This window comes from Acomys minous (genome assembly GCF_964271855.1).
Source record: "Acomys minous genome assembly, chromosome: 4".
In the NCBI taxonomy this organism is placed as follows: Eukaryota; Metazoa; Chordata; class Mammalia; order Rodentia; family Muridae; genus Acomys; species Acomys minous.
Window position 1 is genome coordinate 90,303,518 of NC_140486.1, and position 19,034 is coordinate 90,322,551.

Sequence of the window (19,034 nt, forward strand, 5' to 3'; positions counted from 1 at the left end):
GAGGGTGTCAGATCCCGGAGAACTGGAGTAACATTTTTTAACTGTCATGTGGGCCACTGGGAGTATGAAGCCAGGTCCTCCGGAAGAACAGCCAGTGTTCTTAACAGTTGAGCCGTCCCTCAGCCCGACTTAAATCTTTAGGGCAACAAAAGCAGAGTTTAAGGGCAAAGAGGAACTTTTGGATTCCAGACAAAGTCATTGGGAGACCAAGCCGCCATGAGGCTGAATCAATCGAGAAGTAACCGATTAGGGTAAAATGAAGTTTGATAGAATTCCTGAGGTCTCTTTCTAACATTCTCCACCATGGTTGAACTTGAAAAGACAGTTTTACGGAGCTTTCCTCAGCCTCCAAAATGCCGGGAGCGTTGAGAAGTGGGAAGCGATGAAGCCGATGGTTTAAGCTGGTCCACTGGTAACACTGGAAGGACGACCGATGGTGGGCACCCTTCGCTGAGCTGGAGCAGGAGCAGGAGCAGGCGCTTATTATAAGAATGGATTCCAAGGTCTTTCCCTTGAAAGCCAGTGACTCAGGATTTTTACAGTACTGGTAATGATTTGATGAAGCACTCAATTTTGGAGCTTGCTCTCTCTCTCTCTCTCTCTCTCTCTCTCTCTCTCTCTCTCTCTCTCTCTCTCTCTCTCTCTCGCCCCCCTCCCTGTGTGTGTTTTTTCTTCTTCTAATTATTTTTGTTGCAGTGCCATAAAGCCTACCTCTTGTAGTTACTTTTTTCTTTTTTCTTTATGTTTTTTTTATTAATTCATTCATATTACATCTCACTTGTTATCCCATCCCGTGTATCCTCCCATTCCTCACTCCCTCCCGCTTTCACCCTATTCCCCTTCCCTATGACTGTGACTGAGAGGGACCTCCTCCCCCTGAATATGATCCTAGGGTATAATAAAGTCTCTTCTTGGTACAGCTTGAAACAATCTTTTTCTTTTTTATTATTTCATTAATTTATTCAGATTACAACTCAATTGTTATCCCATCACCTGTATCCTCCCATTCCTCCCTCTCTCCCGCTTTCACTGTATTCCCTTCCCCTAGGTCTAAGACTGAGGAGGACCTCCTCCCCCACTATATGGTAATAGGCTATCAAGTCTCATCTTGGTAGCCTGCTGATTCTTTCCCTGAGTGCCACCAGGCCTCCCCACCAAGGGAGGTGGTCAAATAAGGGGCGCCAGAGTTCACGTCAGAGTCAGTCCCCGAGAGCTGCGAGAGCACATGCGCGGTGCACACACACAACTGAGTGCGCGCTTATGCTTTAGTTTGCGATCATTTACAGTGGTTTTGGCCAGAGCCAAGGTTGTCTGAGGTATCAGTTCTGAGCCAGTTTTCTTTCCTATTTTTCTCGAGTTGATGCTGACAGATGACGGATGTAGGCCTGTCTTTTCTGTCCATAGTTTGGACTACATACACAGTCAGTCGCATCTGACTAGCTCTGAGGATGCCACACAGTGGGTTTTATTTCCTCTGCTGGGTAGCATCCTCCATAGAACCAGGCGGAGTTCTTGATCCCCGAAGATTCTCAAAAAATGGCGATGCATTTGGCTTTTTTTTTAAATCCAAATGGAAGATGTCAAGGTCTCTCCAATAGTTTGATACATTTGCTATAGAGAAGAATCACAGAAAATTTGTCTATGGAGCAACTCCATTAAATAGTTCGTTAAATTTTCGTTTACTGCTGAGTGTTTTGGAGAAATCCTTGGGGGTGGTGTGAAAGTTGGAGCAATTCAAAGCTTTAAATTTGGTAGGTTAGCTTCAAATATAGTGTCAGTGATATGCATGGCTTAGTTTGTCCTGTAGTAGTAGTGGTGGCATTGGCAGAGCTTATAGTAGAGTGGTAGTGGTACGGGCAGCTGTGTGTGTGTGTGTGTGTGTGTGTGTGTGTGTGTGTGTGTGTGTGTGTCCACACCCACGCTTAGTGTAGAAGGATGTTTGATGAAATATAGAGTTTGCTGTAGGACTTATGGGGCAGGGTGGGGTGGGGAAGAAAATAGTTTTTGAAACTAGAGCTTAAAAGCTTTAACCGTTTAACATGATATTTGAAGCGTTTAGTCGCTTTTCCCATTCCCTCATACCAGATTAAAAAAAAAAAGCAGGCCATCCAGTGTTGGGGGTTTTGTTTGCTGCTCTGTCCCTCTATAGATGGAGTATTGGAGGATGACTTGGGAGCCCCAGAAGGGTCATTGGAATTCAATGTTTTGCCCGTGAGAAAGAAAACGGATGGTGGTAGGATGGTAGTGGTAACGTTACAGAAGCAAAGATCTGACCCAAAAGACTTCGAACGGACCCAACGTTCCCAGGGGAGCAACCGAGTCACACGGAGAGAAGTGATAAAGCCTTCCTGGGGAACTAGGAAAAACCATTTCAGGGTTAGGGAGGGAACCCTACTCAGCAACAGAGGCCTGAAGGAGAACTTCAGTTCATGAAGTGGCCTTCAAGAGGCACCAAGTGACTGGGAGTGCTGGGTGGAGGATTGAACACGGAAAGCTAAGCCATCCCCTTCGCGCTAGCTGCTAAGGGGGACAGAACATGAAGTGCAGTAGCAGTTTAAAGTTCAGGAAACCAGCCAGTTCAGTGGCTTAGCAACAAATGCACTAGCGGCAACGCTTGACAACCTGAGTTTGATCCTCAGAATTCCCTGTGGAAGGAGGGACTAGACTCCCTCTGACCTCCATACGGCACGAATATGGTTCCCCACCAACACATACACAGATGCAAAAATTTGAAAGTGGTGGACCCCGATTTATTGGTCAGCTTGGATGAATGACAGACTGGCATAGGCTTAATTAATAGTTTCACACCCTCAAGACCCTAGGATGACAGAAAAAGCTAAGCTTATTGGCAGTGGGCAACAGGAAGGGAGTGGAAAGGCTTCTGAAAGTTAACAAAGCTACTGACCGAAACTGACGTCTTAGGAGCAAATCCAGGATGGAAAAGGGATTGCCCGAAGTTGAAAAGGTAAAAAGGGGGAAAGGAAAAGAGGGAAAGGGAAGGGAGAGTCTGGATCACTTCTGGAACTGTCAAGGGCTTCTTGATGGGTCACTATAGTCTCTTTGGAGCCGTCACTGTCCACCACAGTGCGGTGCTCCTCAGCTGTCCCATTTGGCTTAGTGATCTCGGCCACAGAGGTGCTTTTGAAATATGATTTGGGCTAGGGTTGAGGAAGTGGACTAAGACCTTTCCTGTGAAACCTGGGAGTCAAGATCATTGTCCTCTCAGTCTCTAGGGTGGGGAATCAGAGGCCAGCCATATATTATCTAACCTATGAAGAGGTCCCTGGGACCCCCAATCTGGATCCGATTTGGGGGATTCAGGTCTTGCATGATTCTTCAAGACCCACTCAACGATGCTAGGTTGGTGACTATCTGGGTACTTAAGCATTGTGTCCTGAGTGCCCGGTCCTCACCTGGAAGTTCAGGAGAGTGAGAAGGCAAGGTCCAGGCCCCCACATCACTGAAGATGCTATTGAAATCTCACACTAGATGATCAAAGCCAAACTTGCCATGGAATCGCATCCCTCCTCCGGGACTGAAACGGAAACCGAATTCCTCTGGAGGATGAAAACTATGAAACCTATAGCTCTCTCGACCTAAGTGCCTCCGTCTTCCTCTTCTTCCTCCTCCTCCTCCTGATCTCGAGTCATACTTCCAAAAAAGGAAGGAAAAAAAAAAAAAAGACTTCTCCGAGGTCTAGGAAAGCTGAAAAGCCTCAGGGGGAAAAACAAAAACAAAAACAAAGCAAGACTAGAAAATTTGAACTTCGGCCTATGGCACCACAAGACAGCCAACTTGCGCTACTTTGTTTATTACCTATTGGTAGGAGAAGAAAGAGCTAAGCTCTGTTATGTTAAAGAGAATGCAGAGCGGGTGTTGGGCGGGTCAGAGGGGAGAATAGTGAACTAGGCTCCCGGCTGGCTGGGTGTGGGAAGGCCTGGACTGCAGTTCAGTGAGCTTTCTGACAGCCCCTTGTGCCTGCAATGCTGACAGCGACTCTGCAATTCTTAGGCTGTATGCTTCACAATAAGCTGGGAAAGCTACTGGTTTCTCCCTCTTTCGCCCTCGTATCACGGCACGGGGAAGAGCTTCCTTTACAGTGCCCTTGGGGAAAAAACAAAACAAAACGAAACAACTGCCCCCCCCCCAAAAAAACCCCACTACCACCACCACCAACCAAAAACAGTACACTTGAGGATCTCAAAAACCGCCTCAGAGATGAAACGGAGCTAGAGTGGGGAGCATTAAAACTGACAGAGGTGAACCGCAAGAAATGGGGCAACGGCAATGGTGCCGAGGCTGGGAAATATCAACTCTGTGTAAAGTACAACTATACTATTTTTTAAGTTTTTATTTACTTATTCTGATTCTAGTCTCACTTTTAAAAAAGTTTTTAAAAAGTTTTTTGTGAAAAAAAAAGTTTTTTGAGACAGCCTTTCTCTGCTATCTTGGCTGTCCTGGACTCACTTTGTATACTAGGCTGGCCTCAAACTCACAGCAATCAATCTGCCTCTGCCTCCCAAGTGCTGGGATTATAGGCTTGCACCACCACTGCCCGCCTAGTGTCATTTTTAAAAAACGTTATACACCTTTGTTAATTTTCTAAAATTTCTTTAAAAACCCACTACAAACAAACAAACAAACAAACAAACGAAAGCCACTTTAAAATTCTAAAAACCAAACAGTTAAACAAAAACAAACGAAACCTCTGGAAGCACACTTCTGTAACAGCCTTCACCAACTTTTCCCAAATCCACATTTGACTTTTCAAAGCGACTGTTTAAATGTGCGCACGTGATTTCCATGTAAAATAAATTAGCACATTTTGTAAGCTCGGAAGCTCTGGACTTTTTGTACGCATATATGAAGCCTTTATGGGCTTTCTCAGGGGCATTCTCCACCACTTGATTCCTACATATATATTAGATGTTCTCTCCCCAACGAAGGCACAGTTGCAATTGTTCTAAGCCTGGAGTTGTTTAGAAACCCATTGACTTAAAGCCAGAGCGGTGCTGCCCGTGCTGATGTTGTATTACTTACTTCAGTTACTTAGATCTGATTGGATACGCCCAGGAGAGAATTGTGTGATTTCTTGGTTATGTTTTTCACAGTGGGTCTGTTTCTGTTCCTCAGAGTAAAGACATCACCTGCTTGAAACACTTGAAAACTGGGTGTACAAATACTCAATTTGGTGTGGAGGAGCTTTGGCAAGTTGCTGTAATTGTCACTTATTTGGTTTTTCTCCCTGTGTGGCTGTGTGCCTATCATGCATGCGTGTGGCACAGTGTTCTGTGGAAGTCATTAGGACAACTTGTGGTACTTTCCTCCTGCCATGTGGATTTTAGCGATTGATTTCAGCTCCCATATCTACTCAGTATTTGGATTTTCGTTTTATTTGCTGGCTTTTAATACTAGGAATTGAGAGCAGGATCTCTACAAGCAAGGTAAGGCAGCCAAACTACCTTAATTTATCCTTAATATGTGTTCAGAACAGGGGTCCCAGACCATGAGATACACAAGTTCAAGGGCAATACATTTTAAAAGCCTTTTTGTTATCAGAACACATTATAAATAGTAGGAATAAAAATTGTCCTTGAATGGGTACATCAAAACTGCGTAAATGCCGTGACAGTTTCCTTCCCGGTAAAATTTTGTATGCCGAACTGTCTTTCAGGCCACTGAGTGAGTTTAAAGACTACTACAGACAAAACACTAAAGCCTTTTAGAATTCAGACAGACCACTAGTTGTTGCTGCTCTGCTAGTGAGGGGCAAATGTACTTTAAAAACACTTGCACCAACTTAAGGCTGTGAGGAAACAAAGCTAGGGAATTTCCCCGATGTATCGGAAAATCTGATTCTGAGTGAAATGCTATTTAAATAGTGCATTTTATTAGTGCCAAAATGAGGCTGACAAATTAAGATGGAACGCTGGCATTATTAAACATAGTAATGCAATTGTGACTCTTTTGCACTGTGCTACAATTCGTTTTAATTCTAAGGATATTGAGCAAAAATGCTTCTTTTCATTTGATTCTTGTTAAATCTTAGAATGCTTGGTGCTTCTGTGTCTTATATTAGAACCAAATATGAGTATGCTGTTTGTAATTTGTTTTCATGCTTAAATTACACACACACACACACACACACACACACACACACACACACATGAGCGCACATATTTTATAGATTAAGTGGCTCAAGCTCAGAAAAGAGAGCAGAGGAGAACATCCCTCAGCCTTAAGGACAGCACGGGGCAAGTAGGCTTGCTGTGTGTGAGCAGCAGTTTATCTGCCAGGGTGTTCTTGCCTCCCACAGAGTTGGGAAGCCAGTGGCTCCAGCCCTCACACCGATACCATCAGTGCCCTTCAGTTCCCGAGAGAAGACCTTGTAACAGCTACATGGTTACCATGTTGAGCCTGTTCTAGTAACTGTCCCACAAAGAGGCACCCAGGGCTATCTTCAGGTGTGTTGGCTAGAGCAAATGGGGAATTTCCGAAGAAGCCCAAGGCTTTCTCCAGCAGGCACTTTAAGGGGGAGGTGGTAGGCATGCTACTAGTGACATTCTCTGTCTTCTCTGGGGCAGCCTTCTGGCTCTAGTGTTCTCATCCAATACCCTCTGCAGCAGTGCACTTTGCCGCATGTTCCTCTCTTGCAGTCTTTTCTGAAGATTTCTGTGTGACTTCTGTGCAAAATGTTAGGAGACATTGTGCCAGGACTGTGCAGTGCACGGGGGGGGGGGGGGCATCCAGCTTCACTCATCGAAGTGCTCTGCACTCCCTCGTGGTTGTGTGCATGGAGCACTTGCCGCACATGCGGCATGAGTGGGGAGCACTTGCCGCGCGGCATGAGCGGGGAGCACTTCCTAGTTGATACCTAGTTGAGGCTGTGAAACTAGGACACACTATGGGACACATGCATCCCATGTCATCAGTGTCCCCTTAGGTAGTGGTGGCTGTGGAGCTACTTCGACCACAGTGCTGGGTGCCCTAATTGCTCTAATATAACACGCTGTCTTTTCTTTCTCTTTATGGTCATGCTGGGCACGGCAACCTGAGCTGTGTCTAAGTCCCCCACACTTTTATTCAGAAAGTGCTCAATAGGGTTTTAGATGTGGCGCCAGGGGTAAAGGCACTTCTTGTCACGTGACGGGATCCGAGTTCCACCCCCTGTTCCGCAAGGTGGAAGGAGAGAACTGAGTTCCACAAATTGTTCTCCGACCTCTATGTTGGGGCATGGTGCATGTGCGCACACACATATACATGCTAAATAAATAAAAATCATAATGATGATAACGGCGATGACAACGAAGACGATGTATACAGTGGGCTGACAAGATGGCTCTGCAAGAAAAGCCACCTACAATCAAATGAGTCTCATCCCTGGAACCCATGTAGTGAAACAACTACTGGGAGCTGTATTCTGATTTACACACACACCATGGCACACATGCGCCATGACACAGTGTGCTGTGTATGTAAGCATGTGTGCGCATGTGCACACACACAATGAAAATAGTCATGAAAATTATTGCTGGGAAGCGAAATTTTTATTCCTCTTTCTCCTTCTCCTCCTCTCCTCTCCTCTCCTCTCCTCTCCTCTCCTCTCTTCTCCTCCTCTTCATAGTTCCCCAGACAGAGGAGGCACTAGCCTCTCAGAGACAGGAGTGGAAATGCCTAAGCAAGCTACAATAGCAGAAGGAGGTAAACCGTGGAGACTTCCTTAGGACTAGTAGGCATGCCAGGTAAACAGGCGTACAAATCAAAAGACTGGCGAATTTGAACAGCCTTCGTAGCCTTGGACTGTAGGATGAACCCTCAGCTGTTTTACCTGGGTTTTTGTAGTCCTTAGGGCAGGGGAGATATTAAAAAAAACTCTAATTGGGAGCTGTGAAGTTTAATTTGTAGAATTTGTTAACCCCAGAAAAGCAGTTACTCAGACTGGTGGCTCCAGCTGCATCAGGAACATAGGATCCAGGGCTCAGTGCATAAAAGTGCTTGGAGTCTGAAGGTCACTCCTCAGGACATAGTGAAAGGAGAGAAGCAGCTCCTACAAGTGGTCATCTGATCTCCACACTCAGGCCATGGCACACTCCCTTTGTGGCAAGTAACACATGCTGGGACACAAACACATTGTAGCACACACACACCATGGTACACACTGCCACATTTACATCATTGCACACACACTCCATGGCACACTCATGCTGTGGCTAGTGCATCTCCACACACATATACACACAAATAAATATAGTGAAAATAAAATAAAATGGAAAATAGGAACTGCGGGAAAGCTCAAGTGCAGCATTTTCCAGGCTGGAGCTCAATCGCCTCCTCACTGAACTAAAGAAAATCAATAGTACATCCCTTTTAGTGTTCTGACGCTATGAGGATTTTCTAATGCTCTTTGTGTATCATGAGATTTGAATGCTACTGATTTAGGAATACGGTCTAGGAAGATGAAATTAGCCTCGAAGTTTTCCTTTTACCAGTATATATCTACACGGAACAATTAGCTCTCTTTCGCAGTGCCTGAGAGGTAATCAGTCACTTCCAGTAGCTTCTGCCGGCCGCCTGCTGCCAGAGACGAAGGCGTCACGGCAGAGCGTGACAGCAAGCTTCGTACTCTTTGAGTAGTGTTTGGCCACAAACATTGCGGCTGCCGCTCTGAGTTGTGGATTTAGAGTCAGTGGCAGGAATAGCAAACAAGGTTTCCACGGGAATAGCAAACAAGGAAAAGCTGCTACCTAAAGGCAATTCCTCTTCGAGACACAGCAGAACTGTAGAAGGCGCAATCTATTTAAGGTTGCGTTTTTGAATACTAATCTGAATTTGTTTTGTTTTGTTTGAGACAGGGTCTCACTATGTAGTTCTGGCTGGCCTCGAACTCATAGAGATCCATCCCCCCACCCCCACCCCCCGCCTGTGCCCCTGCCTCCACGGATGTTCTTGGTAGTTAGAAAAGAAAGAAAGGGAGGGAGGGAAAATGATAGAGGAAAGATAATTTGCAAATCCCTATTGTAGCGTCTTATTACCCCGTAGCCTATTGAGATCATACAATCTGTAAACGTCTCAGCCTCTGAACAAGAGAATGCCCTTCAGTACGTCCTCAGAAAGACCCTAAAGGTGAGAGATCTGGGATGCCACTGAGGTAGAGCCGCGTTAGTGTACCTTCAGGAAGCTCTGGCCTGAGCTGGTATAGAGAGCAGCCTCCGCTGCAGAATCTACTGGCGTCGGTGTAGCTTGCAGTGTGTTAGCATGGAAACTCTATCAGCTTTCCAGCCACCCAGTTCATTGTGTAATGGTGATGTGGGGGGGGGGGGCGGGATACAGCTGGGCTCCCAGCATGAGCCTGGATGGAGTAGTCCAAGTGTGCTTAGTGCGCCATTCCACCTACCTCGCTCAGATGCAAGATACTAACTGCTTCTGAGGTAGATGTGCACTACAGGAAAGGAAGCAAAGCTCTCGGTCTGAGAGAAAGAAAGACGGTCAAAGCATCTCAAAGAAAAAAAAAAACCTCATATTGCTTTTAGAATTGTTCAAGTAGGCCAGAAAATATTACCACCCGCTCCCTGGAGTTCCTTTTTTTAAAATTCCATTTTATTAATTTATATGATTTATTATTGTGCGTGCCGGGCTACCTGCCGTGGGTTCTGAGGACCAAACTCAGGTTGTTGCGCTTTTGCAGCTGTCGATTTTGATTTTACCAATCTCACGGGCCCCCGGGAGTTCATTTTTAAACAACCAGTGCACACTGCTGCTTTCAGCATGTGAGACATGTTGGGGAGAAAGGGGGCATTTTTTTTTCTGCAGCGTTTCTGAAAGTAGAAACCTTCCATCCCTGTCGGTTTCCTCTCCTTTGGCCCTTGGATTGGGGGATTCATAGCGGAAGGCATATGACAGCCTCCATGAGCACAGTTCCTTTGATGAAGAATTGCATCTAACTTGCTCCCACAGCAAAGATTCCTACCTGAGCTCTGACAGCAAACTGAAGAGCCATTGTGCTCCTCGGGTGCCTGCTCCACTTGTGTTTACTAGTTCTGTAAATACAGCATTCCTAATTTAGTAAGAAGAAAGAACAGACACTAAAATCATGACCTATAATTATATCTATGGGATCAATCAGTAAACGTGTCAGATGGATGGCAACGGAGCGTTTGGCAATACATTTTCTTTGGATATTAGATATAAATACAAGCACTGCAAACACACAAGTCATGTCAAATGTAGTATTTAAAAGTTATCTGTAACCTTAATTAGGTTAAAGCAATACATTTGAAAAGCATGAGTAACACTTATATTAAATCAGTTCTTTCAGGGGATTTGTCCAAAGGGAATATTATGGCCTTATAATTGCATTACATTGTAGAAAATAAAATGTATTTAATTTAAATGGTTGCTGTTTGTGTGTATGGCTTAACTCTAGGTGGACTGTTTTTAATGAGTACCAAGATATAGCCACAGACCCCGCTGTACAGTCTGATCTCACTGTCAGGTCATCATCCTAGGCCATCATTCTTGATTGCCAGACTTTTGTTTTGTTTTTGTCATTGTTTTTGGAGACAGGGCTTCTCTGTGTAGCCTTGCCTGTCCTGGACTCACTTCATCTGCCTCTGCCTCCCAGAGTGCTGAGATTAAAGGTGTGAGCCACCACTTCCTGGCCTTGATTGCCAGACTTAATCTCACTGTTGTGTTTAATTTTTATGTGTTCTTGAAATCAGCTTTATTGTAAGCAAATCTGTGACTACTTTAAAAGACAGGAAACAGAAAAAGATAAACCTTTGCCAAGTCAAAACAAAACAATACATGGCAAAACACAGAAAAACAACCCCAGGACCAAAGCACCTGAGATTCAGCATCTCGAGTCTTCACTGGCTCTGAAGAAACCACACATTTGAAGACAGATAAGGGGACCCGCGAGGTGGCTCTGCGAGTGAAGCAGTTTATTGCACAAGCCTGCTCCCAGAGCAGTGAGCGCTGCAGCACGTCTACAGCCCGCATGCACCTCGCATGCACCCCGCATGATATCACCGCTGTTACCACCGCAGTTTAAAAACAGAGACAGGGAAAAGGCTGTGCACATGCTAGGTTTTGGTTGATGTGAACTCTCCAAAATCAGGGGAGAAGGAATACTTTTGTAGTGTCTCAGGCAAATCAGCGAGGGCAATTTAAAATAGTGGGGAAGCCTGAAAGCCAGGCTTTTCCTGGAGCTGATAAGTTATAAGCGCCCTGGGGTTTGAGCGCCAGCCCCATGGAGTCAGTCAGTCCTGTACAAGTCTTCTGTGCTCTATAGCAACTTTGAACATTTTCAGGTCAGTTTGATCTATATGAGCCGCCGTCTCTCAAAATAAAAATTTGTGTATTTTGTCACCTTGGTCTGTTCTGCTTTTGCCCAAATCTGACATTCAGAAATTATCATTCTAAGAGTTAGTTTTTCCTCCTGGAGGTTCACCTTTGTGCTTAGGTAAAAATAGGTTTATACTACTATTTGATGATTCACTAATTACCTTTGTTTATACGATATGGGTTTGACTCTTTTACAGGCCCCTCCCACTCTGGTTCCTGTATCTTTCCAGTCCATCACTTCCCTATCATACAGCTCTGCAGCAAAGTCCTCCAACCACCTTAAGTTGATGCCCTTCATCAACTTTTTTGTTTGACACAAGGGCTTTATCTTTAAATTTTCAAAAAAAAAATCAACAGTTTCCTACATTTATATGAAGACTTTTCGTTGTCTTCAGTCCCAGCCCCTTCTCTCCAGCTGAAACCTTTCTCAACTAGGTCCCCACCTCCTATTTTCATGTCTTATTCTCTGTGTGACCCACTGAGTTTAATTAGAATTTCTTGCTGGAGCAAGGGCAGGAGGCAATTTACAGGTGAGGAAGAAAATGACACCCTCCTCCCCCACCAACCTTTAGCCGAAGACAATGCCTCAGGGAAGGGTCTGGCTTTTCTTCGGACCCTGCTCCCAGCCAGGATTAAATGTAGACAGGCCCGACTTGTGCAGGTTTTGTGTGGATTTGAATTAGTGATTGCAACAGCTATGCCGAGTACAGAAGACATTATTTTTTCCTGCATAGCTCCATCCTGTGACTCACATTCTTTCTGCACCCATCCTCCTCCAAATGTCACCCCCCCCCCCAGCCTTAGAGCGGGTGATAGATATAGGTGTCTCATTTAGGGGAATAAGTCCACCATCACTTATTTCCTTATTCTCGGCATTTTGGCCAGCGACGATGGGTTGGTTTGTGTAACGGGCTTCCAGCTGCAGTACACAGCTTCTCTATCACTCGGATGGTGTCTCAGAGAGGAGACAACAGGGGGGAAATACTTCAGATGTTTTGTGACCAATCTCAGTTTTCAAATTATGATTTGGATGCAAAATGTGAATTGTTAACCCTTAAAGATGACACACACTTTTTGCAATGCCATGGTCAAAGCCAGGATCTTTGCACTCATGTTGGGCAAGCTCTCCCCACTCCAACGCGCTCTTTACTGTTTTGTTTTGTTTTGTTTTGTTTTCTGCTACATAGCTAAGGGTAGCCTCAAACAGGTGATCCTCGGGCCTGTTTTTAAATTTCCTTTTTGACATAGAGTATTCACCATGTCCCTTTTGTTGGAATTGTACCTGCTGTGTAGAGCAGGCGGGCCTCTACCCCTTCTGCGCTGAGATTTAAAAGCATGCCTTACCACGCTTGGCATCTCAACTGCTCTGAAAACATTGTGTTGAAGATCCGAGGACAACTTGCAGTAGTTAATTCTCTCCGCTCATCATGTGTGTGGGTCCTAGAGATGGGACTCAGGTTATCAGACTTGGTAGCAAGTGTCTTTATCTCTTCATCCTCTTGTGTGTTGGGATTACAGGATGTGTCACTATACCTGATCCCCACTGTATATTCTTTAGAGTGGTAAAATGCCACGCTATTGTGTAAAAGCTTCATAATGACCTCACGGGACTATGAACAGGCATGATAAAGTACACAATAATAGGTTTGTGTGGGGGGGGATAGCAAAACCTCCAAGCCAATGATGATGTCTAAATTGTTTAATTTTTAGTTTTTGGCTTTTAGAGACAGAGTTTGTCTTTGTAGCCTTGGCTGTCCTGCCTCTGCCTCCTCGGAGTACTGGGATTACAGGTATGCATCACCGTACCTTCCTTTCTAAATGGTTTAAGATTCAGCAGTGAACTCCAGATTTCCTGGACAGCTTTCTCCATAAGACATTAGTGTAATGTTGGCTTAAATGACAATCAAAGTAGGCACCGTGGAAATGGTTTCTGGACATAGATGAGCATTCTATGAAGAAAAGAAGAAAAATTGAGAGATTACGTACTTAGATCCTGTTCTCCCAAGTCCGGGTATACTGGGGGAGGAGCTGAGCTGCAAGCAGACCTGTTGACCAAGCTATTTTAGATGAGTGCTTACTGTGTATGAACTCTGTAATGGATTGAAAAGGGTATGGTAAATCACCACCTTTCGATCTTAGTCTTATTGATAATGAACTCTCCCAACATTCATGGCCAGTAGACAGAAATTTCATCTGAATTGGTTGCAAGTCTCATGCCGAATGACACCTCCTCCAATACTGCGGGTTAGTATCATATTGGAAGAAAATGTCTGTGCACCTCATAACACAGGGATAGTGTGTGTTTTCCTACCCGTAAAACACCCCTTCAGGCTTTCTACATCATATATACATCAGTGTATATAAGAAGAAAGAGAAGTAAAATTGGTTAGGATGCTCCAAAAAATCTTTCTCAAACTCAGACCTTATTTTTGTGAATCACGTTTTGAGTCAGTTGTTGAGATTGCTGTGATTTTTTTCCACACAGTACATCCTTCTGTGACTCAAAAATGCGGCTGATTAGGCAGGCGAGATGACTCAGCTTGCCGCGTAAACCTGACAACCTGAGTTCAAGCCCTAGAGGCCGCGATGGAGGAAGAGATGTGGCTGTGATCTCTACTTGGGCTCCCTGATGCAGGAGCTCTGTGCCTGGCCCACCTACACACGCGCGTACTGATCCTTCATATAAGATAGTGATAATAAATTTAAAACATTTTAAACTGCTGGTTTACTCAATCAGCTCACTTTACCTCTCCCTTGAATTTTGATGCTGTACTTTTTTTTTGTTTTGTTTTTTTTTGTTTTTATGAGCCAGGGTTTCTCTGTGTAGCCTTGCTTGTCCTGGACTCAATTTGTAGCCTCCCTGGTACAGAGATCTACCTGCCTCTGCCTCCCAGAGTGCTGCAATTACAGGTGTGGGCTGTGCCTGGCTTGCTGGCATTTAACGAAAGTTATATATACATATATATAATTTATTCACACATTACATCCCGATTGTTATTCCCTCTCTCTTCCTGTTCCTACCCTCCCTCCCTCTTCTGCCCTTTTCCCCTCCCCTAGACCTGTGAAGAGGGTGAGGGGGGCGGATTGGGGGGCTAGGGGACTTCTACTCCACTATCTGGGCGCAGCCTATCAGGTCTCACCAGGATAGCCTGCCTCCCCTTCCTCTGTGTGCCTGCAAGGCTGACCAGCCAAGGGGCAGTGATCACATTGCGGGCATCAGAGCGGCAGTCCCCCCTCCCCTGCCCTGGGGAGAAACAGCTGCCCACCAGCTACGTCTAAACACGGGGTCTTGGTTCTCTGCATGCAGTCTTTGGATGGTTGCTGGCACCTTCTGCATCTAAGCAGATGGCAGTGACACTTAAGCGACGTTCTCTCTCTTCAGTGTTTCCGATTAAAGTTTAAAAGGGATTATAAATTATCTGCTTGGCCACTAGTAATAAAAATGACATATTCAAAGGTGGTTTTTTTTTTTCATTCAGTTTTTGTACTGGATTAGGTTTATAGCTGTGTGTGTATTTTTGTTGTTTTTCTTTTTCGAGACAGGGTTTCTCTGTGTCGCTTTGGCTGTCCTGGACTCATTTTGAAGACCAGGCTGGCCTCAAACTCACAGCGATCGCCTATCTCTGTCTCCCCAAGTGCTGAGATTACAGGCCACCTTGCGCAGCATGTATATTGTTTTTTAAGTCAGGTCCGCTATGTAGCCTCCTAGGCTGGCCTCAAATATTCGATCCTCTTGCCTGCCGGGTGCTAGGGATTGCAGGGCTGGGCTTTTTATTTCACTGTTCAGCTACAGGTGCCTCAAAGCACTGAGGACTAACATTCTTGGTAACTGGGGACAAGCATCAAGGTAATAGATTTTAGCCCATCTCGTGACCCTCATTTCAAAGTGTTGGAGAAACTGTTTTTTTTTTTAAAGAAAAATCCTCTTCCTCAGAAAAAAAATCATTGTTTTTCCCCAGAAAATCTCTTTTCAAGTTTATTGTTTGTGTGCATGTGTGTTGTGTGTGCATGCATGCTCAAGCTGTGTGAGCTAGCACACACTTGCGCGTTTTCAAGCTTGACCGATGCGGATGTCTAATAATTTCCTTCCTTGTATGGTTGTGGGTTTCATTAAACAATGCATTTTACTCATTTGAAATGAGGATGATTTTGAACAGCTGCATACATCTTTTGTATGCGGAAGCAATACTGCCACCTGGCCAACAAAATCAAGAGGCCCCAAGATTTCTAAGATGCATTCTGATTTCAACGATGTTGAAGTGGGAAAATTAAAAAACAAAACAAAACTATGCTTTATCTGAAATACAGTTGTGTCCCGCGTGGGTACGTCTGGGTTTTTTTCGGTAATTCCAAGGCTGATATGTGTAAGTCATTTTTTAAAAAGAAATTTGTATTTTTTGGTATTTTACAAGAAATCTAGAGACTCGGAGAACAGCTCAGGGTTTTGCTAGGCGTGTGTTGTGTGTTGAGTGGCTGAGATGAGTCTCCAGAAAGGCAACACCAACCGACAGCCCCTTCTGAAGCCATCAAGATTATTTTTACACAAAGCACAGCTCCCTAGCCTTGAGCGGTACTTTTACTCAGGAGGCCACAGCAGCAGACTGAAGAGTTTGAGGCCAACCCGCGCTACTTAGTGCACACTCTGTCTGCAAAAGAAAAGAGGAAAAAAAAGGAAGATAGCTTTCAGAGGCTCTCCTTATTTTAGGTAATGATTATTTTCTTCACCTCAGATTATTAGTATATATTCAGTAGTGTGTCTGATTTAGTTTTGTGTCCGCTAAGGCACTTAAATTGCTTGTTTTTGCTCACCACTGCATTTGTAGGAGACAGGGCAGTGAATGTAGTTGAAGGAAAATAGATATTTGCTAATATTCACAATCCTTTCTTGTGCAATATAAAGCTTTGAATACCTTGCCTCTTTAAAGGAGCCCGGGTCTTCGCCTTTGTTAAAGGGGGCTCATAGGATTCATTTTACGGTTACTTTTCAACAGTGAAAGGCAGGACGAGATAGCAGCCTTAAACAGTTTCTAGCCCTGAGTAAACCAGTCTTTGAAAAGCAGCTTTTTGGTTGAGGCACTTCACTGCAGACTCTGGGCAACCCAGCGCTCGGTTAACCCCTTGAATGCCGTTTTCCTTGCCTGCATTCACGTGTTGCTTTGCAAGCCATTTTTCATCTGGTCATTTGGGTCTTAGTTCTCCAGAAGCTGAAGCTGGGTTCTGGTCCCGGCCCCCATCCCCACCATTCCGGTGGGGGCTGCGCGGGGCGGCGCCCGTAGGAAGTGTGCGCTTTAAGAGCGGGAGGAAGGGGCTCGCGGCGGCGGCGGGGGCTGGCGCGGGGGCTGGCGCGGGGGCCGGGGGCGGCGCCGGGCCGTGCGTCAGAAGGGGCCCTGTGTTCGCACCTTCGCTGACGTCAGAGCTGCAGTGGGGCTGCGGTGCCTTGGCCAGCCCGTGCCAGCCGGAGCTCAGTCGCGACTCGGAGCCCGCGTCGAGCGACACGCGCTCCGCTCAGCTCCGCTGCACCGCTCCGGGCGGGCGTGGCCGGCGACGACTTCGGGACAATCCGGGGGTCCTCGCGGCGCGGCGGAACCCAAGCGGCGGGCAGCGCGCCCAGGCCGGCCGCGGCCCGCAGCGGCCCGGAAGGAGTGCAAGGCGGCCTCCACGGAGGTGAGTGCCGCGGCGGGGCGGGCTGGGGCGGCGCGCGGCCCGGGAAACCCGCTTCCTGCTCGGGGGCAGCGTGGACGGCTCGCTCGGGCTCCCGCGCTCGCCGCGACGGACTCGGGCGGCCCCGCGGTGCGCGGCTGCGGGGCGCGGCGGAGGAAGGAGGTGGGCTCCCGGGGCGGGCGGCGGGCTGCGGGCGGGCCGCGAGGTATTCGGCGCCACCTGTCCAGTCCACACACCCCCTTCCCCGCGCTACCCGCGCGCTCGGTCCCCAGCCTTCCCCGCCGCGGAGTTTTGCTGGAGACCGTCGATGCTGGGGCGTGTGCGTGTGTGCGTGTTAACGATCGCTCTGCTGCCGTCGTGCAACAGTTGTGTAGAGCTGGTCAAAGACGCCATCCTCTTTACTAGCTCGCAAGAAGGCCCTTTCCAGGTCCTAAGGTTTTTCTGACGACAGTTCTGGGTAGCTCGTGAAAGAAAAGCAAAAAATGCCGGGTCGCAAGGCACTAAAACGAGTTTCGTCCCCAAATGATAGTATTTTTAATGTGTATTTGTTTTTGCTGCAGTTGTATGCTCCGAGGGGCGGCGAGGGGCATGAAGAAAGCCCGTAGCAAATCTCATCCACTGGAGAGAGTCCATTAACAATTTCAGATTATCGGTCCCTTCTTTTTGAGAATGTACAAATCCAAGTATTTGTTTTATATGCGTGTTTTACATAAGTAGGGGTGTTTATTTCCTGTTCTTTCCACTTAATACATCGAGGACTTTTTCTGGATACTCTGAAAGCAAAGCGTAAAAGGCTAGCAAGAAACTCGTTGAAAATTTGATTACGTATCACTGCAGTAGCCAGCCTATTGGCTGGAAGAAAGCTGAAATCAGGGTAGCAACCAGTTTCTGTAAAATATTGTTTACTCTTCCTAATAATTTGGGGCACTGTTTTTCATACTGCAATTTTCTACCCGTTAGTCAATTGTGAAATTGATTTAGTTAGTCATGACAAACGTTAAAGAAAAATGAATTAAAATGCCGTAGAAAATACCAGAATATATATTACTAGGTTACTGTTTCATGAAACCTTTAAAAAAAAAACTGCGTGTGTGTGTGTGTGTGTGTGCATGTGTGTATGTGCTTGTGCGCGCACACAAGTGCGCGCACGAGCACTGGATTGTAATATAAAAATTGTGTTGCTTCCTATGGTCTCATGCTAAACTTAAAGTCACTAAAGTACTTTCAACCCTCAGAATGGGATAAATGATAGAATTAAACTGGGTGTTAATTTTATCCTTTTTTCGTTTTTGGAGTAGTGACATTGTATATTACACCAAATTTGGTTGCTAATTATTTGCTTTCATCTAATAGTAAAATAATTTCTAAAAAATTATTCTAAATTCTTCCTTAAAATAAAAAGTTTTATTAGACGTCAAGGAGCTGAAGCACCGTGTGCTCAGATTCAGCAGCCACCCTGGTTTTTGGCGTGAGACCTGGAACAATCTCCGTCCTCTTTCTAAACCTTGGCTTGCCTCCTATCTTTTGATAAGATGATGCATATGAAGCTGTTGACAGCATGCCCGGCTCAGATTAAGTGCTCACGGTTAGCTATTATTATTTTATTAGGACCCAATGGAAGTGTCCAGGATGCTTGTCGCCATCGGGAAGCCAGCATAGCATGGATAATCCAAAAGGAAAAAAAAGCAAAGGTGAAAATTAGTTGATAGTGTTATATGAAGGAACTGACACTGAATTAAAATTATCTTTTTTTAAAAGAAAATATGGCTTGGCCATTGTTACGATTATGATTGCTTCTCATATTTCCTACTGGTAGGCAGGTAATTTAGATTGTGGGGTTTGTTTGTTTGAAGTTTAACTTTTTACATTTCACTTTTGAGACCAGGTTTCCGTATGTAACCCAGGCGGCCCTTGAATTCATGATTCTCCTGTGTCAGTCTCCCAAATGCAGGGATTATAGGTATGAGCTGCCATAACCAGCTCAGAGCACTTTATTTTAAAACAATATCCTTCTACTGTCTTTTCTTATT

At 45.5% G+C, this 19,034-nt stretch overlaps 1 protein-coding gene and 1 pseudogene across 10 annotated transcripts in view; one reads left to right on the forward strand and one right to left on the reverse strand.

Moving 5' to 3' along the window:
- The window catches only part of ZDBF2 (zinc finger DBF-type containing 2), a 106,780-nt gene that overhangs the window by 56,902 nt on the left and 30,844 nt on the right, over positions 1-19,034 (forward strand). For 2 of the 9 annotated variants that reach the window (XM_084778288.1, XM_084778282.1), the window contains exons 1-2: positions 16,780-17,007; positions 18,613-18,695. The exons of 4 other annotated variants lie outside the window; for them this stretch is intronic. The gene's annotated coding sequence lies outside the window, so the exon portion shown is untranslated. Of the gene's footprint in view, positions 1-16,779; positions 17,008-17,149; positions 17,167-18,612; positions 18,696-19,034 lie in introns of those variants that run through there. 3 more of the 9 variants (XM_084778287.1, XM_084778275.1, XM_084778283.1) reach the window with 2 other exon arrangements.
- On the reverse strand, positions 2,919-6,847 carry LOC311596283 (HCLS1-associated protein X-1-like; annotated as a pseudogene). The gene is made up of 2 exons: positions 6,807-6,847; positions 2,919-3,705 (listed from the first exon to the last, which is right to left on the reverse strand). The product of its transcript is annotated as an HCLS1-associated protein X-1-like (transcript).